At 44.5% G+C, this 25,111-nt stretch overlaps 1 long non-coding RNA gene across 2 annotated transcripts in view; it reads left to right on the top strand.

The window, feature by feature from the left end:
• LOC107976716 (uncharacterized) overlaps positions 1–23,580 on the top strand; it is a 32,455-nt gene extending 8,875 nt beyond the window's left edge. For both annotated transcript variants that reach the window (XR_001720882.1, XR_010149058.1), the window contains 2 exons: positions 8,258–8,353; positions 23,201–23,580. This is a non-coding gene — a long non-coding RNA (uncharacterized LOC107976716). The remainder of the gene's footprint in view (positions 1–8,257; positions 8,354–23,200) is intronic.
• Positions 23,581–25,111: the final 1,531 nt, after the last annotated feature.

Genomic DNA, 25,111 nt, shown 5'->3' with positions numbered 1-25,111 from the left:
TTTTCTGTTGCAACAATGTTTAGGTTCTATATAAATTGGCAAGCCAACAGATGTGGCCTAGGCAGGATTTTTTTTTTTTTTTGAGACAGTCTTACTCTGTTGCCCAGGCTGGAGTGCAGCGGCAAGATCTCAACTTGCCACAACCTCTGCCTCCTGGTTCAAGCGATTCTCCTGCCTCAGCCTCCCAAGTAGCTGGGATTACAGGTGCAGGCTACCATGACCGACTAATTTTTTGTATTTTTAGTAGAGATGGGGTTTCACCATGTTGGCCAGGCTGGTCTCGAACTCCTAACCTCAAGTGATCTGCCTGCCTCGGCCTCTCAAAATGCTAGGATTACAGATGTGAGCCACTGCACCCGGCCTCACGATTCTTTGTGTTATAATGATATTGTACAATTAGAATTTGTTTTGTAAAAAGGAAGGAAAATGGGAAGAAGTCCCTTATGTGCAGGCTTTTCTGGCCATCTACCAGGATCTTAAGTGCTAGCTGTAGAACATGTCTGGCTTATGATACTCCCAGCCACCCAGAAGCACATCAGGTATTGTAGATGACCTTCTCTTAGCTGTTCCCCCATGAGGCCTGTGTCCCCACTTTGAAGCCTCTCCAGTCCCCTAGTTCTGCGGGGGGAGGACACCACTTCTCTAGTGCAGAATTCCACCTCAAAGTCAGCAGGCATCCCTCCCCTTTATCCAACAGGTCCTGGCTCATATCCCCTACTGCCGGAGGAAGTAAACCCAACCAGTACTACCAGGAGTTGGGCCCCATATCGGCTGCCAAAATTAGACCTGTGTCCATTGTGAGAGGTAGCTGACAGGCATGGAGGAACAACCACAAGATATGTGCCTTTTTCATGTTTGATTTGGCTTTATGCAAGGAAAAATTTGGTTGTGTTTTAGAGGATCCTGGGAAGTTTACAGAGGAGTTTGTTAAGTTGACCGTACTCTTTGATTTAACTTGGCATGACATGCAAATATTACTATCCACTTGTTGCACTGTAGAGGAAAAACAAAGAATTCTAGATACTGTCCATGAACATGCAGATGGAGTAGCCACCCAACCCAGGCCATGCCATATCGTGTGGGAGGAGCTGCAGTTCCAGATCTAGGCTCTCAATTGGATTACTAGACAGGTTCTCAAGATCTTAAATGCAGAAATCACAGACTAATTTGTTTAACATGAAAAAGTGTGTGCTTAAGCCAGTCAATTATGACAAGGTGAGAGAAATCACTCAGGACAAAGATGAAAACCCTGCTCTATTTCAGGGCCGTTTTCTTGGGGCACTCAGGAAATATGCTAATGCAGACCCAGACTCCCCAGAAGGGTGGGTTCTCCTGGGTGTGCATTTTATCACTCAATCTGCCCCTGACATCAGGAGGAAGCTGCAAAAGGTAGCAATGGGGCCCCCATGAGCCAACCCTTAGACATTGCTTTTAGGGTTTACAACAACAGGGACAAGGCAGAGGAAGAGGCAAAAGCCAAAAAGTTGGCCAAAAAATCACAATTGTTAGTGGCTGCTTTAGGCCCTCTGCTGCTTCAGGGTTACTCACCCCAGGAAAATGTGGGAAGATCAGTGTCTGGGATGCTTAGATGAGAGTCCCACCGCTTGCTGGACTCTAGGCAAAAATCAAATCAGTGTGCCTTTTTTTTTTTTTTTTTGAGACAGAGTCTTGCTCTGTCGCCCGGGCTGGAGTGCAGTGGTGTGATCTCAGCTCACTGCAAGCTCCACCTCCCGGGTTCATGCCATTCTCCTGCCGCAGCCTCCCAAGTAGCTGGGACTACAGGCGCTTACCACCATGACCGGCTAATTTTTTTGTATTTTTAATAGAGACAGGGTTTCACCGTGTTAGCCAGGGTGGTCTCAGTCTCCTGACCTCATGATCCACCCGCCTTGGCCTCCCAGAGTGCTGGGATTACAAGCGTGAGCCACCGTGCCCAGCTTTTTTTTTTTTTTTTTTTTTGAGACAGAGTCTTACTCTGTCACCCAGGCTGGAATGCAGTGGCCTGATCTTGGCTCACTGCAACCTCTGCCTCCTGGGTTCAAGCAATTCTCCTGCCTCAGCCTCCCAAGTAGCTGGGACTACAGGTGTGTGCCACCACACCTGGCTAATTTTTTGTATTTTTAGTAGAGACAGGGTTTCACTGTGTTAGCCAGGATGGTCTTGATCTCCTGACCTCGTGATCCACCCGCCTCAGCCTCCCAAAGTGCTGGGATTACAGGTATGAGCCACCGTGCCTGGCCCAGTGTGCCTTCTGTAAACAAGAAGGCTACTGGAAGAAGGACTGTCCCAGGCTTAAAGGGGAGTCTGAGACACCCAGATCCATAATGGCCAAGAAAGCATAGGACTGATGGGGCCTGCGGTCCTCTACAACTCCTACTGGACACCTTACCATCTCCATAGAGGAGTCTTTGGTAACCCTGGACACGGCAGGCAAAAATACTGGGTTCTTAATGGACATGGGAGCAGCCTACTCAGCTGTAACCCATTTCTCAGGGCCTCTGTCTTCCTGCTCTTGTACAATAATGGGGATTGATGGCCAGCCAAAAATTAGGAGATTTATCCACCCCCTTGGTTGCACCCTGGAAGACCATACATTTTCCCACGGGTTTTTACTTATGCCTGAGTGTCCTATCCCTCTACTGGGGAGAGAATTACTTTCCCAGTTACAGGCCACAGTTCAATTTCAAGTGCCTCATAAGAAGGCAACAGGCTGGGAATGGACACTTCCAACTCTAAGTGCTTACCTCAACACAGATAAGGAGATGCTCTTCCTGCCACATATTGCTTCTCAAGTAGACCCCTCTGTTTGGGTCATGGAAGTTCCTGCTAGAGCTGTTAGTGTACCCCCATTCCAGGTTATTTTAAAACCCAATGTTAATTACATGTGGAAGACACAATATCCTTTGAGACCCAAGGCTCAGAAGAATATCCAGCCCCTAATAACAAAGTTCCTAAAGTCTGGATTCCTACAATCCTGTGCCAGTCCCCATGTAACACCCTTATTTTACCTCTAAAGAAACCAAATGGAGAATATAGATTTGTTCAGGATCAGAGGGCAGTTAATGAGATAGTAGTCCCAGTCCACCCAATAGTTCCCAATCCTTACGAATATTTACCCATGTCTCTGAAGATGCTCATTGGTTTATGGTAAGGATGCTTTCTTTTATATAACTTTATACCCAGACTCTCAGTACATTTTTGCTTTTAAATGGACTGATCTAGACTCTCATGCCGCATCTCAGCTTACCTGGACAGTCCTTCCCTCAAGGTTTTAGAGACAGTCTCCATCTCTTCTGCAATGCATTAGCCAAGGAGTTAAGGGAACTACAGTTAACTAATGGATCCCTCTTGCAATATGTAGATGACCTATTACTCTCCAGCCTCACTAGGGAAGACGGACAGGAACACAATCCAGCTCCTTAATTTTCTGGGAAAGCGAGGATAGTGGGTTTCCCCCAGCAAGGCCCAGATCTCTGTGCAAAAGGCTAAATATTGGGGGTATGTGCTCACTCCTGGGACAAGGACTTTTGCCCAAAAGCAAAAAGAGACCATCCTGGCACTCCAGTCCCTCAGACTAAGAAGCAAGTAATAGCCTTTTTGGGAATCCTGATCTGGATTCCTGGGTTTGAGCTTAGAGCAAAGCCACTCCGTGAAGCTCTAAAGGGGAGTGATCATGAGCCTGTGAATTGGGATGGAACCTGCTAACAGGCATTCTTAACACTAAAAGAAAAGCTGGGAACAGCTCCTGCTTTGGGACTCCCTAACTTAGAAAAAAACTTTCACCCTTTATGTGGCTGAAAAACAAGGGATGGCTTTGGGCATCCTAACTCAAAGGCCCGGGAATAGTCCCAGGCCAGTGGCTTACTTTTCTAACAGCTAGACCAGGTGGCAGCCGCATGGCCAGGATGCTTGCAAGCTGTGGCCACCACTGCTCTATTGGTAGAAGAAGCCAGTAAGTTTACCTTGGGACAACAATTAGATGTCACGACCCACCACCAAGTATAGGGAATCTTAGAGACAAAAGGACACCAATGGCTAACAGGAGGTCACTTACTTAAATATCAGGCCCTTCTGCTTGACATCCAGCTGTTACTTTTAAAGTATATCAAATTTTAAACCCTGCTACCCTGTTGATGGGCTTCATGTCCCAAGAAACAGATCCCCAACTCATTCACTCCTGTGTGGAAACCATAGAACAGACCTACTCTAGCAGGCCTGATCTCAAAGATGAGCCCCTGCCTAACCCCGGTGTTTGGTGGTTTACAGATGGGAGTAGCTTTATGCATGAGGGGTAAGGAAGACAGGTTATACAGTGGCTAGCCAACAAGAGATCATTGAGACAAAAGCTTTGCCTCCCTAGACTTCCATTCAAAAACTGGAATTAATTGCTTTAATTAGGGCCCTCCAATTGGGAAAAGACTTAACAGTCAATATACTTACTAATTCCAAATATGGGTTCCTGGTGCTCCATGCTTATGCTGCCACATGAAAAGAAAGGAGAACGTTAACAGCTAAGGGATCCCCCATACAACATCACTCAGAGATCCTGGAACTTTTAGATGCTGTCCTTTTCCTTTGGGAAAAGGAAGTAGCAGTTAGTCACTGCAGGGGACACCAAAAGGGATACACCTCGCTTATTTGAGGAAGTGCTCCAGCAGACAGAGCAGCTAAAGCCACAGCTAAGGAAACACCAGTATTCCCATTCACTGCATTTATGCCAGCTACTCCACCTGTGTCAGCAGCACCATACTATATCTCTGAGGAAATTAAATGGGCAGAATAGAAAAGCTTACAAAAGGATCCCTCAGGATGGTTGCTAGAAAACAACAAACTCTTTCTCCCTGAGGCTGAGCAATGGAAAATAATTAAGTATTCCCATGACTCCTCACATTTGGGACAGGACTCCCTATTCAAATTAGTTTCTCAAATCTTCTTGGGAAAGAAATTATTCCAGACTGTAAAGTGGGTCACCAGGGCCCGTGAACTTTATGCCGGTAATGACCCAGGGAGCTGCCCATACCCTCATCCCTACTCACTCCTGTACAACATCAAGGAACATACCATGGGGAAGACTGGCAAATAGATTTTACTCAGATGCCACCATACAGGGGACTGAAATATTTGCTAGTATTTATAGACACTTTCACCGAGTGGATAGAGGCTTTCACCACAAGAACAGAAAACGCATTAGAAGTGCCAATTCCTACTTATAGAGATCATCCCAAGATTTGGATTACCTAAAAGTCAGCAGAGTGATAACGGACCCTTCTACAGCTAAAGTGACCCAGCAGGTGTCCTGAGCCTTAGGCATTACGTATCATCTTCACCCCTCCTGGAGACCTCAATCCTTGGGGAAGGTAGAAAAAGCTAATATTTTTGAAAGGACATTAGCAGAGCTCTGTTAGGAGACCTCAGAGGCCTGGGTTTCTCTCCTAACCATCGCCTTGTTTTTGTTTTTGTTTTTGAGACGGAGTCTTGCTGTGTTGCCCAAGCTGATCGTGCAGTGGCACAATCTCGGCTCACTGAAACCTCCACCTCCCAGGTTCAAGCGATTCTCCTGCCTCAGGCTCCCGAGTAGCTGGGACTACAGGCAGGCATCACCAAGCCCGGCTAATTTTTGTATTTTTAGTAGAGACGGGCTTTCACCATGTTGGTCAGGCTGGTCTCGAACTCCTGACCTTGTGATCCACCCACCTCGGCCTCTCAAAGTGCTGGGATTACAGGCGTGAGCCACCGTGCCCAGCCTCCCATCGCCCTTTTATATGTAAGGATGACTCCAAAGGAACAGTAAAACAGTCCATTTGAAATGACTTATGGGAGGCCCTTTTTTTTTTTTTTTTTTCTGAGACGGAGTCTCGCTCAGTCACAGGCTGGAGTGCAGTGGCGCTGTCTCGGCTCACTGCAAGCTCCAGGGAGGCCCTTTTTAACTTCAGATCTCCTGTTTGATGAAGAGACACGTAGAATGCTCACCCATATTATCAACTTAGGCTGGGTTCAAAAGGCCCTCCAAGCCTGTGGAGACAAAATATCGCTCCCTTCAACAAAGGAAATAGTTAACCTCCACAATCAACCAGGAGACTTAGTCTTAGTAAAAACTTGGAAAGAAGAATCTGCCAATGATCAATTACACATGAATGGAAGGGGCCGTATCAGGTGTTGTTGAGTACACCTACGGCTGTTAAACTTCAGGGAGTAACTAGTTTGGTACCCCTGTCCAGGTTAAACCTGTTTCTTATGAGTTGCAGCACAAAAGGAGGCCCCTGTGACCTGCATCTGTGAGCCTTTGGAGGACCTCTGCTGCCTATTTAAAAGAATCAACACTCAGCCACAGGTGGTAATGTGATGCTGTGGGTGGGAATAGGAACAGTAATTTTTCTCTTCTTCCTGATTGTAATCCTTCTTTTCTGTTGCTTTAGCCAACCTCTTGGGAAACACCTCTTTTGTCCTTGTTGGGTGTAGAGGCCACTCTAAGGCCCACTGGACACCATGTTGTCACTATTAATCCTGTTTGATTTCCTCATTACCCTGATCCAGTGCAGGTGGGAACATAACCCTATAGTAAATATTTCAAATATTATAGCCTCAGGGAATCATCTTCATGGTTGCTGGATTTGTCATCAATATTCCCAGGGTGCACAGTTCTACCTTCTGGCCTACCCAGAAAATTTCACAGCCATCTCTCCAGACCTCCTAACTAACCATAGTGATCCCCAAATACCCAAATCCCTATTTGATAAGTGAAACTCTCCGCCTGATTCCCCTCCGATTCCATCTGAATACCACCCCCCAACTCCTGCCACTATTACCTTGAGCTGGGAAGTTGGGTATCTATATCTCCAATGCACTAATGATTCTATCTTTTGCACCCACTGTTGTGTTAATGACACAAAAGCAGACGTTTCCCTGTGATACTCTGATCCAAATCTAGTTGCCAAGTTTCCCAGGCTGCAATGAGGTAAATGGGATTCCACTTGTCAGTGAGGAGACCATATATGGTGCCTTCTCCTGGATCAGAACATACAAGGGAAAAACAACTGCCTAATCTGGGAAGGTGGGAGCACTGTTCCTTCTGGAAAACAAGATTGTTTGACCACTCCCATTAGAACAGGGGGAAAATATCTCCTCTAGAGACCCAACTTGGCAGCCAAGGATAAACATCACACCCCGTAGGGCCTCTGTTTGTGAACCCCCCCAGGCTCATTTTGTTTGTGGCCATGAGTGGGAAGAAGTCACACCCCATAACCACTCCTGACTCTCCAGGAAGCCACCTGTTCCTTTAGGAGCAGCCTTCTGTATATAAAAAACTTGGAATAGGCTGGGTGTGGTGACTCACACTTGTAATCCCAGCACTTTAGGAGGCCAAGCCAGGTGGATCACTTGAGGTCAGGAGTTAGAGACCAGCCTGGCCAACATGGTGAAACCCCATCTACTAAAAATACAAAAATTACCCGGGCGTGGTGGCGAGTACCTGTAATCCCAGCTACTCGGGAGGCTGAGGCAGGTGAATCTCTTGAACCTGGGAGGCAGAGGTTGCAGTGAGCCGAGATCACGCCATTGCACTCCAGCCTGGGTGACAGAGTAAGACTCTGTCTCAAAAAAAGAATGAAACTTGGAATAGAGATGAACGTATGTTGGCCACCCTTGCCCCTCCAGGGGTCATGGTCTGTAACCCCATAACACCCAGGAACACCAGAAGTAAGTGAGCAATTGGATTAATTCAATTGGAAGGAATTTGGGCAGCAATAGAACTAGCAGCACCCTAGGGTGGCTTTGCTTACCTACTCAACCCTAGTCAACCCTAAAGAACCCTAAAGAACGTGAACCCTAAAGAACCCTAAAGAACTTGACTCAAACCCTAGAATCTTTAGCCACCAATAGCGGTCAGGCATTAAAGGGGATTCAAGAGTCCCTAGACTTTTTGGCAAATGTAGTTCTCAATAACAGACTAACATTGGATTATCTACTAGCTGAACAAGGTAGAGTCTGTGCAGTTATTAATGAAACCTGTTGCACATACATCAACAACTCTGGGCAGTTGAAGTTAACATTCAAAAGATCTGTGAGCAAGCTACCTGGTTACGTAACTATAACCAGGGCATTAATCCCAGCTGTATCTGGCTAGCTATCAAAAGTGCCTTCCCAAGCTTCACCTGGCTTTTACCTCTCCTAGGACCTTTGATAGCTGTCTTGTTATTACTAATCTTTGGCCCTTGCTTGTTTAACCTCTTAGTAAAGTTTGTCTTCTATATTACAACAGTTCCAGGTAAAGACAATCCTTGCACAAGGCTTCCAACTCGACCCACCTACTGACCTGGAGAATGAAAGTGTCCTGCCTCGGGGCCCCTCAGATCAGGTATCCAGAGATTTCTGTTTCTCCAGGGCTAGACAGGACCAACATCCATAAACTCAGCAGGAAACAGTTACAGGAGGTAGACCTCCAACCTTCTGTAGTCCCTTTAAGATTAAAGAGGAGTATCTAATTTCTGAGGGGGGAATGAGGTAGGAGGCAGGACTCAACTCTGGAGGTGAGACTCAGACTCTGGACCAGATTGAGGACTAGCTGAAACAGGGAAGAGGCAAAATCATCTCTCCCTAAGACGTGCCCACCAGTGCCATGTCAGTTTACCATTGCCAGGGCAATGCCCTGAAGTTACCACCTCTTTCCTTGGCAATGACCTGACAACCTGAAAGTTATCACCTTTTTTCTAGAAATTTCTGTATAATCTGCCCCTTAATTTGCATGTAATTAAAAATGGGTATAGGCTGGGCACAGTGGCTCATGCCTGTAATTCCAGCACTTTGGGATTTCCAGGTGGGCGGATCACTTGAGGTCAGGAGTTCGAGACCAGCCTGGCCAATGTGGTGAAATCCCATCGCTACCAAAAATACAAAAATTAGCCAGGTGTGGTGGCAGGTGCCTGTAATCCCAGCTACTTGGGAGGCTGAGGCAGGAGAATCACTTGAACCTGGGAGGCGGAGGTTGCAGTGAGCTGAGATTGCACCACAGCACTCTAGCCTGGGTGACAGAGCAAACTCTGTCTCAAAAAAAAGGGTATAAATATAACTGCAGAACTGCCCTGAGCTGCTACTGTGTATACACTGCCCATGGGGTAGCCCTGCTCTGCAGGAGCTGTCACAGAGGTGTACCACCACACTGCCACCTCAATAAAGCTGTTTTCTTCTACCACTGGGTTGCTCTTGAATTCTTTCCTGAGTGAAGCCAAGAACCTTCCTGGGATAAGCCCCAATTTGGGGTTTGCCTGCACTGTGTCACCAACACCCATTGTCTCAAAAAGTTCCACATGCTTTCCAAGCACTTGATGTTGTCAGTCTTTCTTTCCCCAAGAGAAATGATCAAAACTGTAATCGAATGTATTTTTAACTCTAAAACAGAATTTAGATAACTTATTTTTATTTTATTAAGATCAAATATACAAGTAGTCAGGCATCTCTTATTTTATATTATGCCTATATCTGTATCTATATCTATATCTATCTACACAAACCCCTCAAATTTAAAAATCAGAGCATTATTTCTCAGTCCTTTAAAAATCATATTGCTGAGTGCCATGGCTCATGCTGTAGTCCCAACACTTTGGGAGGCCAAGGAGGGAGGATCGTTTGGAGCCAGGAGTTCTAGATCAGCCTGGGGAACAAAACAAGACCCTATCTTTACAAAAATAAATTAATTAATTAATTTAAAAAAAAGCCATGTGTAGTGGTGCATGCCTATAGTCCCAGCTACTCAGGAGGCTGAGGTGATACGAGGAGGCCAGGAGCAGTGATCCATGATCACGCCACTGTACTCCAGCCTGAGTGACAGAGCAAGAACCTGTCTCAAAAAAAAAAAAAAAAAAAATCACGTATCTCCATGTCAAGGATGGGAAAAAACGAGGAACCTCTTACATTGCTGGTGAGAACATAAACTGATACAGCCACTTTGGAAAACTTTGGCAGTGTTTACTAAAGCTAAACATGCATACACTCTGTGACCAACAATTCTATTCCTGGCTATATCCTCAACAGAAATGAGTGCTTCTGTCTAGCAGAAGACAAGTACGAGAATGTTCACAGTAGCTTTATTCATGATAGCTTACACTGGAACAACCCAATGCGCATCAGCAGAAGAATGGGTGGATACATTGTGTTGTACTCATCCAGTGGAATATTACGTGGCAATAAGAAAGAACAAAGTACTGATAATAAAACAACATGGGTGAACCTTGCATAATTTTGATTGAAAGAAAAAAAAGAGGTCAGATACAAAAGAATACACACTGTATGACTGCAATTATATGAAGTTTGAAAACTGGTGCAACTAACCTATAGTGGTAGTGGCCAGACTGGGTTAACCAAGGGAGTGGTATTAACTTGCAGGGGACAGGAAAGAGTCCTCTGAAGTGTTGGAATTGTTCTACTCTTGATCTGGGTTGTGAGTACATGGCAGTATATGTATTTAAAGTTGATTTGTACATATTACTGTGTCTAAATTATACCCCAATAAAATGGAAAAAAATCATATAGATGCCAATCATTAAGTGTTGTTACTAAGTCAGATCTTTATGTCAGATGCAGCCCTAGTTTCTCTTATATTTGACATTTTTCATAGGCGTATTGTAAGAAAGGAAAGAAGCAAGCTGCTTCTTCTATGATATTGGGAGTACTCTCCAGTTGGGCCGCTCCAGAAATCATTAATCATTAGATTTGGGCAGCTGTCATCTGATTTCTTTTTTTAAAATAATCACTTGGATATATTCTGACTCTGCTTATGGGGTTTAGACATAGCTTGAGAATAATAACATTCTGCTTTTTATGGGCAATTTTATTTTCTTCAACCATAGATTCAGAAAGAATGAGTTTGTATAGTATGTCAAAATCTATCAGCAAAAAGACCGTAAGGGCCATACCTATAGTTAATAAAAGTTAAGTTTATCTGGCTTGCTGCAGCAGGAAGAATGCATGAATCTTGGGACCATCTTAGTAAGGGAGACTTGAGTTTGTGCTTGTGTTGGATGCCTCTGAGAAGGGATTAGGGAAGCCAGAGCCAACTCTGGATTGAATGCTGTTAGGAAGCAGGGAGGATTGAGTGCAATTCACAAGGTTAGCAGGACCATGGGGCAGCAGGGCAGTGCGGGGCCAGAGCAGAGTGGAAAGTGGACCAAAAGAGGCACATGGAGAATACCTAGCACAACTGCCTATGTACCCTCCCTAAACTAACTGCCAGAGGAAGCACTTCAGCCAAATGAAAAAATAAATGAGAAGTTAGCTGGGAAACAAGGAAGGCATAATATGCTAAACATGGCAACAAGCGAAAAACCAGTAAAATTTATTGTTATGTATATGTAATTATTGATATTGTTACTGTGGAAAGATTCTTAACTAAATTCTCATAAAAAGATATATGCTTATTATAATAATTAATACAGAAAGTACTGAAAAAGTTTTTTCAACTGCCCCAAATGCAGCTACCCCCAACAATTATCTTCAACATTTGTCGGTTATCATTCTAGACACTTTCTATGCAAATCCATAGAGAAACCTAGATATAAATAATTTTATGATGTAGACTGTGAAGAATTTCATATTAGGGATGCACTAAAGCTTAGCTGTGGACTTAGTATTTGGCTCACATCTGCTATTCAACTATGACTTTGGCTCTAGCCCTTACAAGGTTAAATAGTCAAATACCTTCTTCAGTATCATTTGTGACATCCCTGAACCTGTGTGTGATCCTTGATCATGACTGTGTTGATTTCTGTCATATCTGATCAACATAACAATATCAGTAAATGAACCAAGCCATGTTACGTGAATTTATTGTTAATATCTGAATATTCACCTTCACATATAGGTAACCATTCAAGATACAGGTTCATGAAAATGTCCTTTGCTTTATATGCCAAAATTCTATTAGTCATTTGAGGTATACATGTATATTTAATATTTCATGAGTAAAATGCTATAATAATTAATGATTATTTGAAAGCTGCTAATCGTGTGCACAAAAACAATAAGAACTTTCAAATAAATATGGAAATAGATTGGAAGTTAATGCAATTTTAATGAGAAAGTGTGCTAACTAGGTATCTTTAGAAGAACTTTATATTGTTTTAAGGTCAAGAGATGTTTATAGGCTGGGCGTGGTGGCTCACGCCTGTAGTCCCAGCACTTTGGGAGGCTGAGGCGGGCGGATCACGAGGTCAGGAGTTCGAGAGCAGTCTGGCCAACATGGTGAAACCCCGTCTCTACTAAAAATACCAAAAATTAGCCGGGCGTGGTAGCACACGCCTGTAATCTCAGCTACTCGGGAAGCTGAGGCAGGAGAATCACTTGAACCTGGGAGGCAGAGGTTGCAGTGAGCCAAGATCATGCCACTGCGAGACTCCATCTAAAAAAAAAAAAAGGGAGATGTTTATGACAATTTAAGTAATACAAGCCAGAATACTAGTGATTATATCATAAAATTGTCGGCATAATAGTACTCATAATATGAATCCAAATAATCCTTGTTTTTTTTTTTTTTTTTTTTTTTTTGAGCCAGAGTCTCCATCTGTCACCCAGGCTGAAGTGCAGTGGTGTGATGTAGGCTCATTGCAACCTCCGCCTCCTAGATTCGAGTGATTCTCATGCCTCAGCCTCCCGAGTAGACGGGGTTACAGTTGAGCACCACCACGCCAGGCTAATTTTTGTATTTTTAGTAGAGACGGGGTTTCACCATGTTGCCCAGGCTGGTCTCGAACTTGTGGCCTCAAGTGATCCCCTGCCTTGGCCTCCCAAATTGCTGTAATTACAGGCATGAGCCACTGCTCCCAGCCTAAAATAATCCTTAATAGCTGTATTACTTCTGTTTATTTATTATACATTAGAAGAAATAAAAATACATGCCACAAGCAAAGAAGATATTTATAACATATATAATCAACAAACAGTATCTAGTATGTGCAGATAATGCCTATAAAATAGTAAGAAATATAGAAGTAATTCAATAGAAAAATTAGCAAATTTCCTTCAGAAAAGGAAACATGAATGGGCAATAAATGGATGGAAAATACTCAACTTTATTAATAATCAGGGAAATGTAGTTAAGTCTAGAATAAGACATCATTTACATCCATTCAATTGGCAAAAACTAAGAAGTATGGGCTGGGCACTGTGGCTCACACCTATAATCCCAGCACTTTGGGAGACCGAGGTGGGAAAATCACTTGAACTTAGAAGTTCCAGGCCAGCCTGGGCAATACAGTGAGACCCCCGTCTCTACAAAAAATTTTTAAAAATAGCTAGGCATAGTGGTATGAACCTGTGTTCTCAGCTACTTGGGAGACTGAGGTGGGAGGATTGCTTGAGCTGGGAGGTCAAGGCTGCAGTGAGCCATGATTGCACCACTGTACACCAGCCTGGACAACAGAGTGAGACCTTTCCTCAAAACAAACAAACAAAAACCCTCCCCCCCCCAAAAAAAAAAACAACAAAAAATTAAGGGGTATGATAATACTTTCCTTTTTTTTTTTTTTTTTTTTTTTTGTTAAGAGATGGGGTATTGATATGTTGCCTAGGCTGGTCTTGAACTCCTGGGCTCAAGCAATCCTCCCACTTCAGCCTCCCAGAGTGCTGGGATTTCAGGCAAGAGCCACCATGCCTGGCCAACTTTCTAAAGAGAATATTGGTCAGTGAGATCTCTTATACATTAATGGTTGGTGTATAAATTGAATATCCACTCTGGAAAAACAATTTGTCATTATCTTGTGTTATTGAACAATCACATACCCAGATACTCGACTCTTGGATATATACCCAGGAGAAATTTTTGCACAGGTACATCAGAAGACATCTGACAGGAGTGTAGCCAGTAGCGCTATATGTAAGAGCACAAATAAAAGAACCATTCAAATGCCTGGTGACTACAGAGTGGATAGACTGTAGTGTACTCACACATGGAATATGACACAGCAGTAAAAATGAATGATACTCCTATCCATGCCACAACATGGATAATCTTAGTAACATAATTTTGAGCAATAAAGCAAGTCTTGAAGAGCACTCTTTTTATAAAGATCAAAAACAAGCAAAACAAAACAATATTTCATTTAGGCATCTATATAGATGACGTTCTCAAATAGTGGTTACCTCTCGGAGGAGGCATGGGTAGAACTAAGTGATCGATAACATTTAACTCTTGGGATGAGTGTTGAGCTCATTTTTTATTATATTATTTTTAAAAACAAACAATATATAATGTCTAATCCTCTAACGCTATTAGAATCTTCATTGCCTTCAAACTCAACTGGGTCAAGAAGTCCCCTTCTAGGTCAGACTCCCACTCCCTTGAGTGATGGTTGCTGCAACCATTTCTGGTGTGAATCATTTTATTGATCAAAGTTCTTGGTTTTGCAGACAACAGGATCTGCAATACTCTGTTTAAACAGAAAGGGATGTATCACAAGGTATTAGGTACTAGATAAAGCTGAATTTTGAGACAATGTATTGTGGTTGATGTAGCATCTTGGGCGATACTGGTTATGAGTGACATAAGGAAGGCTCTTAGGTCAGGTTCCCGAGAACAGAGTCTGACATGAATATTCTTGTTCCAGTGATTAATGAGAGGAGTCCTCTCAGAAGAAGAGGTGGGAGAGAAACAGGATAGGACAGAGGAAGAAAGCTAAGCAAGTGTGTGGATACTGTCTTCAGCCTGGACCCACAGGGAGCACTGGAGTATAAATTATACCACAGAATTTGTTTCTGTTTGAGGCTGGTGGGATGTCCCTTTGTACCCCAGAGAGGGTGCAGAACTTCCTGAAGGAGTTGACCGCATTTGGTTGAGAATACGTGATTATTTAGAGAAGGAGCAGCTCACTGTCACAGCGACTGGGGCAGGGTGCACTGACCAGGGCAGAGCACCAACAGTGAGCCAATGCCACCCTGACCTCATGGGGGAAGGGTGGGGATAACCTGGGGCCAGATCAGAATTAGGTGGGGGTGGGACAGAGCAGGACAAGAGAGGCTGGGAGGAGCAGAACCGAGAGGGTCTGTGTTTCCTGTGTACCCTGGAAGCACAAGCCTGGGTTCTCTGAGCCTCAGGCAGCACTGACCTTTCTTCCCCATCTGGGCATGAGAAGGACAGGACAAGCCCTTTCCTCAGCACTTTTTTTTTTCTTTCTCTTTTTGAGACAGAGTTTGCTTTGTCACCCAGGCTGGAGTGCAGTGGTGTGATCTCGGCTCACTATAATCTCCGCCCCCTGGGTTCAAGCAATTCTTCTGCCTCAGCCTCCTGAGTAGCTAGGATTACAGGTGCATGTCACCATGCCTGGGTAATTTTTGCGTTTTTGGCAGAGATGGGGTCTCACCATGTTGTTTAGGCTGTCTCAAACTCCTGACCTCAAGTGATATGCCCACCTCTCAAAGTGCTGGGATTACAGGTGTGAGCCACTGCGCCCAGCCCCTTTCATCAGCGTCTCATTCCAGTTTCTGGGTCCTGAGCACTTCACCTTGAGGCCTCTCTTTACGGGAAAAGTCTCACTGAGGTGAGGACATACCAGCCAGGAGTGGGGTGAGCAGGAGAGCTCCTGGGGCAGGGCCCTCCAGTTACTATGTAGCCCCCACCACCTCCCTGTTACTGGGGCAGAGAGAACCAAGCTTCTCTGTCAGCAGCCTCCTCCCTTCCCCTGCCCTTCGGCCTTGGCCTTGATCTCAAGCTAATGTAGTATCTGATTCATTAGGTGGTGGGCAGTTTTTCCCAAGCTGCCTGCCTCAGTCTGGACTGGAACATTCTGGCCTCACAGGAGGGCTGGCCCCTGGCCTCACAGGAAGCTTTAACCCTTGCTCTGCCAGCATGATTCTCCAGGGTCACAGGCTGGGGTTATGTTTTCTCCAGAGTGGCACCAAACGGAAGCTTGTGGAGAGTTTAGACACTCAACACACTTTCTCATTCTCCCCCAAGCTAGGCAAAAAATGCCTAATCTGAGTAAAAATAGTTTGTCCCCTGGCCCATCCCCTGTTGTAACACAATTGTGACCCTGTGCCCTTTTACATAGAATTTCTGGGGTCACCACTGGTGACATCACTAGCTGAGTGGCCTTAGAATCCTTACCTCTGCTTTCTGCATTTATTCCCCTCCCCCAGCCACATGCCTCCTCTCAGGGGTCAGGGCCTGACCCCCTCCCCTCACAGAAATGTGTATTTTAATGATCACTCATGTGGAGAGGTAAAAGTCTGCAAACTGAGGCAGGTCTGGGTGGGAGACATTTCAGGACAGGGTCTTCCAGTCCTCACATCCTACCAGGAGATGGATAGGACACTCCCTGGCAGGATAGGGGTGGGGGTTCAGCATGGGAGGAGGGCTTTCCTGGGCAGGAGGCCTTGGCCAGAGGGGTCCACCCCAGTCTAGCTGGCTTTCCTTCTCCCCTTATGTGTTAGTCTGTTCTTGCTTTGCTATGAAGAAATACCTGAGGCTGGGTAACTAATAAAGAAAAGACGTTTATTTTGGCTTATGGTTCTGCAGGCTGTCAGGAAGCATCTGCTTCTGGGGAGGCCTCAGGGAGCTTACAACTGCCGTGGAAGGCGGAGGGGAGCCAGTGTGTTACACGGCGAGAGAGAGAGAGAAAGAGAGAGAGAGAGGGAGGGAGGGAGGGAGGGAGGGAGGACAGGAGGAGCCACACTCTTTTAAACAAGCAGATCTCTAGTAATTCAGCGAGAAATCACTCATTATTGCAAGGACAGCACGAAGCCATTCATGAGGGATCCGCCTCCAGGACCTAAACACCTCCCACTAGGCCCCACCTCCAACACTGGGGATCACATTTCAACTGAGATTTGGAGGGGATGAACACCTACACCATATCACCCTAGTCCTAACCTTGGGGGATGCTGAGGGAAAGACAGAGTCTGTTTTTTAACCCTTGCTGCTTTGGTGGGAAAGTACACTGTGTTCTGGGTCAGGATGCCATGTTCCAATCCAAAAGGTGCCAACTTCCTCTTTCTCTTTTCCCTGCTCTTGTCCAACCTTAGCATCTGCTCCTGCCCCAGCGTCGGCGATGCATGTCTCTGTGGCCGCTGTGCTCGGTGGGTGTCTTTTGCCTCCAGTAGCCCATGGGTAGGGGAGGGCGGAATCTGGACGCCACACCCTCAGCCCGTCCCTTCTGTGCTCTGCATTCCCCCCACCTTTGACCCTCTGGTTTTATTGATTCATCCTTCTTTCTTGCATTTTAGTCTCTAAGTCAATTAGTTCTTGTCTGTAGCCTATAAACATGATAAAGCCTCCATTATTTTAAAAAGTCCCCAAATCTCCCTCTACCAAACCTCCTTTTTAATTTTTTAAGTGATTTTTAAAATGTGTATGCATTTATGGGGCATAAGTGTAATTTTGTTACATTGATATTTTGTATAGTGGTGAAGTCAGGGCTTGTGGTGGATCCATCACTGGAGTAACATACATTGAACCCATTAAGTGATTTCTCATCATCCACCCCTCTCCACCCTCTCGCCCTTCCGAATTTCCATTGTCTGTCATTCCACACTCTACTTCCACGTGTACACATTATTTAGCTCCCACTTATAAGACAGAACACGTGGTATTTGTTTTTCTGTGTCTGAGGTGTTTCACTTAGGATAATGGCCTCCAGTTCCACCCATGTTGCAGTAAAAGACATGATTTCGTTATTTTTTATGGCTGAAAAACCATTCTACCCCACATTCTCACCTCTCCCTTTTCCCTCGTCTTTTTTTTTTTTTTTTTTTTTTTTTGAGACAGGGTCTTGCTCTGTTGCCCAGGCTGGAGTGCAGGGGCATGATCACACTGTAGCTTTGAACTCCTGGGCTCCAGTGAGCCTCCCACCTCCCTTGTCTTTATCAGAGCCAAACCCTACGGGATTACCAAGTAGACAAACAAAGCACATGTTTGAGGCACCAACAAAGAAGGACAACACAGCAAATAAGCATTATTGAACAGGGGAAGGGGAAGGACAGTTATTTTTAATACAAATTTGCAAGTAAGTTAACTGCAATTAAAATAATTTAGAAAGTTTATTTTAATTTTAACATTTATATATTTTTATGTTATTTTGAAAATAAAAAAACTCACTTTGTATTACTTGTAGGAGGATGGGAACCATAATCTTTTAAAGGTGTTAATTCAGCCCTGCGGTCAAACCTCTTCCTCACCTCTTATTCCTCAACCCCCTGCAACTTCAGACACCATCACATCCTAACTGCTCCTCCCGAGGTCACCAATGAGCATCACTGTGATAAATCCAATGGGCGTGTTTCATGCTCAGCTGTGACCCTCTCAGCAGAAGTCAACTGTATTCTCCAACAGCTCTCCTGGTTCCCTTCCACTTCTTACTCCCCTCCTTTCCTGACTTCCTCAAGGTTCTTCTTCCTGGAAATGTTTGTGTTGTTGGAGCTCTGAGCTGGGTCTTTTCTACCCCTCTCCACAGCTCACCCCTCCTATGGTTTCAGTCACCATCTACACTTAGGTTACTTCTAAATATCTTCCCAGCTCACCCTTGGCTCCTTAGCTCTAGGCCTTTATATCCAACCATGAACTCTTTCAGGTACTTAAATTCACTAAGTCCAAAATTGATTCCTTATCTCCCCCATGATCCCTTCCTTCTCCAGCCTTCCCTGTGTCAGTGAGAAGCATCTTCATCCACTCAGGCCCCAAGCTCAAGCCTTTCTCTCCTATGACCCTGCCTACAACCAACAGTCCTGTTGGCTCCCCTTCCTCAAAAGCTTGAATTTGCTCACTTCCCTCCACTTTCATGGCCACCTCCCTTGTCCTAGTCACTGCTACAATTGGCAGGTCACAACTGCCTCCTATTGGGCTTTCCAGTCTCTACTTCCTCAACCCATTTTCCATGCTGAAGCCAATCTAGTGAGGTTTCTATGGGTCCTCGTTGGCTCAGCATAAATCCAAGCTCCTAGGGTGGCATTCCAGACTTCCCACGTTCTGGTTCCTGAGACCACCTCAGCATAGCTCTCCACACTCTTGGCTACCTGCTGTCTGCTCCGGTAGTAGTTAACTACCTGGAGCTTCCCCTCCACCCCCATCACACTGTTGCTCCCCTCTGCCACCTGGGCTGCCCTTTGCCTCCTCCTCTTCCTCCTACTGTTTTTTTTTGGGGGGGGACGGGGGGACAATCATGACTGGGCAAGTGATCATGGTGACTTGGACTTGGGTGGTAATGATGGAGGTGGTGAGAATTGGTAAGATTCTGGACATATTTTGAAGGCGGATACAACAGGACTTGTTGATGGATTTGGGTGTGTGGGGAGAGAAAAAAGAAAGGAACCCAGGTTTTTTTTTTGTTTTTTGCCTGAGCAACTGGAAGGAAGGAGTTGCACTGAGATGGGAAGATAGTGGGAAGTGTGGGTTTGGGTGGGAAGACAAGGAGGACAGTTTTAGATGTGTTAATGGAAATGCCCCTTAGAAATCCAGTCAGGTCTTAAGAGTCTGGATTCAGGGGACTGATCTGAGCTGGAGCTGCACATTTGTGAGTCATCAGTGTGTGGGTGGTATTTAAAACCACAAGAGTGGGCCAGCTGCAGTGGCTCATGCCTATAATCCCAGAACTTTGGGAGGGTTGAGAGGATCCCTTGAGGCCAGGAGTTTGAGACCAGCCTGGGCAACATAGCAAGATCCTGTCTCTACAAAAATAAATAAATAAATAAATAAATAGGCCAGCATGATGGCACATGCCTGTAGTCCTAGCCACTGGGGAGGCTGAGGCAAGAGGATGCCCGGGAGTTCCAGGCTGCAGAGAGCTATGATCACACCACTGCACCCCAGCATGGGTGACAGAGCAAGACCTTGTCTGTAAAATAATAATAACAAAAATAATAAATAAAAAGAAATAAAACCACAATAGTAGATGCGGGCACCAAGGATATAAATGTGAATAGAAAATAGAAGAGGCCCAGGAGCCCCCAGAGCCTCTGACAGTAAGAGGCTGGAGAGAAGAGCTGGAGAAGGAAGAGGTAGTCATGTAGGAGGAAAATCGGAAAACGTAGCGTCCCAGAAGCCTAGAGAAATAGGTGTTTGAAGGAGGAGGAAGTGATCAGCTGTGTCAAAGATCAAGTAAGCAGAGGTCTGGGAATTGAGTGAATAAGATTTAATAAGAGGAAGGTCATTAATGATGGTGACAACAGCAGTGTCAGGAAATGGTGTCAGCAAAAGCTTATTGTAACATGTTCAAGAGAGAAAGGACAGACAGGAATTGGAGTAGTTGGGTAGACAATTCTTTCAAGAAATTTTGCTGTAAAAAGGTATAGTAAGATGGGTGTGAGCTGGAGGGAAAGTTAGGATCATGAGAGGTTTCTTCTTCTTCTTCTTCTTTTTTTTTTTTTTTGAGACAGAGTCTCACTCCGTCGCCCAGGTTGGAGTGCAATGGTGCAATCTCGGCTCACCGCAACCTCTGCTTCCTGGGTTCAAGCGATTCTCCAGCCTCAGCCTCCCAAGTAGCTGGGACTTCAGGTGCCTGCCATCACACCTGGCTAATTTTTGTATTTTTAGTAGGGCAGGGTTTCACCATGTTGGCCAGGCTGTTCTCCAACTCCTGACCTCAGGTGATCCACCCACCTCGGCCTCCCAAAGTGCTGGGATTACAGGCATGAGCTACTGTGCCTGGCCCATGAGAGTATTTTTTTTCAAGGATATGGTAAATAACAGCAGATTATTTCTGTGTATTTCTGAGATCGATCCAGTAGAGAGGGAAAAGAGAGGCAAGAGAAGAGAAATATTTGAGGAACTGAATCCTTTTGTTGAGAGAGGAGGAGATCCATTCCCCAAGCAGAGAGGCTGGCCCTGGCTGGGAGGGACCTGAGCACTGCTGCACTCCCCTGGGGAGCCCTTCCTAAGGCACCTGCCTGGCTTCCTGTTTCACTTCCCTCGGCTCCAGTGTCTGCTCTTTGTAGAAGTCTTTTCTGACCACCTTTCTAGAATGATGTTCTCCATCACTCTCTTTTGCTTTACTTTTTTTCTCCTTTACTTTCATTTGTAGCACTTCTCATTATAATATAGCAAATTTATTTTCTGTTTTCCTTACTACCACAAAAGTTTCATGAGGGAAGAGACTTAGTCTTATTTGCCACTGTATCCCCAACTCTTAGAATAGTTCCTGGCACGCAGTAGCTGCCCCCACAACAATATTTGAGAAAGAAGGAATAAGTGAGTCTCTTCTCCATGTCCATTGCAACATGCTCAGTACTCATTCTACCCTTATTTTTATTCCGTTCATCTATAACTCACATCTCTTCCCATTCTCCTTCCCCATCTGTCCAAGCAAACATTCAGGCCCATTTCTGCTGTCATCCTCATCATGCCCCTACCATCATCCCCCGTACCATCCTCACCCTATGTGTACCCATCTTCATCTCGTTTATGTTTTATCTCCTCCTCCCCTCCCCTAATTCCCCTTCTAACTCCTTTCTCCTCTCTGGTCTCTGTCCCCATCAACATCCCCTCTCCTCATCCTCGTTGCCTTTTGATGCCACCATTGTGGCTAGCCTCCTTCTGTTGCCATTACCAATGCCGTGTCTGTTCCACCTCTCTCCCCTTCCGTTCCTTTGTCATCGACAAGAGATCTCCATCTCTGCCACCATACCTTCCCCATTCCCGTCTGCCCACCCAGGGGAAGACAGACAGCTTTGCACTGTGTGTCTAGAAGCTGCCAGGGACATAGTTAATATAAGCAACTGTGGGAAGAAAGACAGAGGGAACTGCTTCTTCTCACTTAGTGACTTCAGTAAATATTAACAAGCATATTTCACGAACCAGCACTATTTCCTGCAACAGACATAATAAATGACTTTCTGAAATTTTCTAAAGTATGCTTTTACAAATATTGGCATTATCACAAGCATTGCGACTAGGGTTCCAAGCCTGAGAGATTAAAATAGTCTTTGTGCTAAAAAACAATCTGACTTCTCAGAAGGCCCTTTTCTTCCTTATTTATAATGTCAGGAAACCCTGGAACAGTGTCTATAAGTTATGAAAAACAGAGCAATTGAAATGGAATCTCACTTGGGACCCCAGTCACTGCTCCAGACTGACCAGTCAGTGGACAAGGCTTCTCGCATTGCTCACCAGGTTATAACTACTCTGTATTCTTCTTACCTTCAAGAGGAATTATCAAGGTGGGGTGCGACGGCTCATGCCTGTAATCCCAGTGCTTTGAGAGGCTGAGGCAGGCAGATGACTTGAGGTCAGGAGTTCAAGACCAGCCTGGCTAACAAAATGCACACACACACACACACACACATACACGTATACGTTAGTTATTGTCACATACACACAAAGCTATTATTCCCAGTATAATTATAATTCCTCATGTAACTTTGTTTCTAGTTATCTTAGTAAGCTACCAACACAACAGCATAACAGCATAGGTCTCAATTCTCAATCTGGTGTTTGATACTTTGGCATTTTCTGGAATGTATAGTAGTGTTACTTACTAAGGAGGGCACACATTTTTTTCATGGCTAGAATAAAATCACAACGCATGTGGTTTTGTAAAAATCACAGTTGAATTTGCTACCATTCCTGTTGTATGTAAATTTGACTTATAAGAAAGAATGCTTATTTGAACCAGGTATTCAAATATTATTATTTGACCAGGGTCAAATACAAATATTATTAGACCGGGGTCTAATAAGTGTTTCTAACACAGTGTCATTAAGGCCAGCCAAGTAGAGTCCTTGAAGTCCGTCATTTTCTCTTCTAAACAATATTTGGATTTGCCTTGCCAATGTAACAATCCTCTGAGAATCCTATTTTGTTCAAGGTCCATATTAACCAAGCTCCTTCAGACTGACATCTTTTTCCCTATTTTCTGTAAATTATGAAACATTTTTTTCCTCATGTGTATGGTGAGAACAAACAACAATTTATTTGCTCATTCTCCCTTTGATGGGCACCTGAATTACCTCTACTTTTTGTCTACAACAAAACATGCTGATATTAACATTTTTGTTTATGTGATCTGGTTCTGTAAATCTGTACACAAATTTCTAAAAGTCATGAACCTAGGAGCAGAGTTGCTAGGTTGTAGGGTATTACATTTTCAACTTTAGCATGCACTGCCAAACCTTTCCCCAAAGTGGTTGCACCAATTCTGTATTCCATCAGCAGTGTATGAGAATCTTATTATGACACAAACTTCATGTGCCTTGTCAGATTCCTCTAATTGCCTTCTTTTCTCTTTCTAAGCACCCAAACTGCACCTGGTCACCTGTCTACATTCAGATTTGGATGAAAGCCACACCATGGAGGCAGCCAGAGGCCCATGGGAGATGTCTGGATTCGCAGAGCAATAGCTCCATGTGATGCAAACCTTGACTAATGGGAACAGGAAAAGGGAGGAAACCAGGAAGATAAATCTCCCTCCCTTCTCATTGCTCCTTGCAACCCTTCCCACTTGAAGCATGACCACATTTAATGAACAACCTGCTGTGTCTCTTGGAAGCTTGCTGCAAGGCAGCAATCAGCACAATAACATTGTACTGTATCTTCCTCTGCTTCACTTCTCTTCCTCCCTCACCCTCACTGCCCTGAGCTGGCACATCCCAAAGAAAGCATTACCACATTAATCCTTGTCTCAGACTCTGCTTTCAAGAGGATCTAGGTGAAGGAAATTCCTATTACTCCACCTCTTCATCATCTCTTCAAATGTCAGACTTTAAAAATGGTGTCATTTTGTTGAGTGTATCTCATTGTGGTTTTAATTTGCATTTTCCTGATTATGAATGGGGTTGGCTAACTTTTCCTATGTTTATTGGATTTCTTCATTTGTGAAGTGCTTGTTTAAGTTTTCTACTAATTTTTCTATTGGGTTGTCTTTTTTTTTTCTTTCTTTCTTTTTAAGACAGAATCTTGCTCTGTTGCCCAGGCTAGAGTGCAGTGATGTAATAATAGCTCACTGAAACCTCGAACTCCTGGGCTCAAGCAATTATCCCATCTCGGCCTCCCAAGTAGCTGGAACTACAGGTGTGCACCACTACCACCATGCCTGGCCTTTTTTTTTTTTTTTTTTTTTTTTTTTTCCCCAGAGAGACAGGTCTTACTATGTTGCTCAGGCTGGTCTTGAACTCCTGGCATCAAGTGATCCTCCTACTCAGCCTCCCAAAGTGCTGGGATTACAAGTGTGAGCCACTGCACCCAGCCTTTTTCTTTCTTTTTTTTTTAAAAAAAAAAAAAAAGAAAAAGTGGCTCACTCCTGTAATCCCAGCACTTTGGAAGGCCGAGGCGGGCAGATTAGTTGAGGTCAGGAGTTCAAGACCAGCCTGGCCAACATGGTGAAACCCCGCCTCCACTAAAAATACAAAAATTAGCCAGTTGTGGTGGTGTGCACCTGTAATCCCAGCTATTTGGGAAGCTGAGGCAGGAGAATCGCTTGAACCTAAGAGGCGGAGGTTGCAGTGAGCCAATATTGCGCCACTGCACTCCAGCCTAGGTGACAGAGCAAGACTCTGTCTCAAAAAATAAATAAAAAAGAAAAAAGAAAAAAATGGATTTGTAAGATGTTCCAGTTAACTACTGCTATATAACAAATTACTCCAAAACTCGGTGGCATAAAACAATTATTTTACTAGGCTCGTGAACTCTATGGTTCATTAATTTTGACGCGACACAGTAGGTATGGCTTGTGTCTGCTCTGTGATGTCTGGGGATTCAGCTGGTAAGACTCAAAGTCTGGAAGTGACTCAGTGGCTGAGGGGTAAAATTATCTGTAGGTATTTCACTAACATGTCTGGTGGTTGATGCTGACTATTGTTTGGGGCCTCAGCTGGGGCAACTGGCTAGAAAACCTTCATGGAGTTTCTCCGTGTGATCTCTGCTTCTTCAAGCACAGGCCTCTACGCAGTCAGAATTCTTACATGTCAGCTCAGGGCTTCAAAGGCGAGTGTCCCAGGTAAACCAGGCAGCAGTGTATGGCCTTGAACATTACTTCTGTTGCATTCTGTTGGTTATAAGTGAATCTCTAAAGGTGAGCAGATATAGGTCTTTCGTCTCAGTGGAGGGAATGTCAAGGTCACATTGTACAGAAGTACGTGGAATTGGAGTTATTGTTGCAGCCGTCTTTGGAAAATACATCTGCCACGTCCTGCTCTTTATATTTTC

This window comes from Pan troglodytes, chromosome 1, assembly GCF_028858775.2.
Source record: "Pan troglodytes isolate AG18354 chromosome 1, NHGRI_mPanTro3-v2.0_pri, whole genome shotgun sequence".
Lineage (NCBI taxonomy): Eukaryota > Metazoa > Chordata > Mammalia > Primates > Hominidae > Pan > Pan troglodytes.
This window is presented reverse-complemented; position numbering and strand designations above follow the sequence as displayed.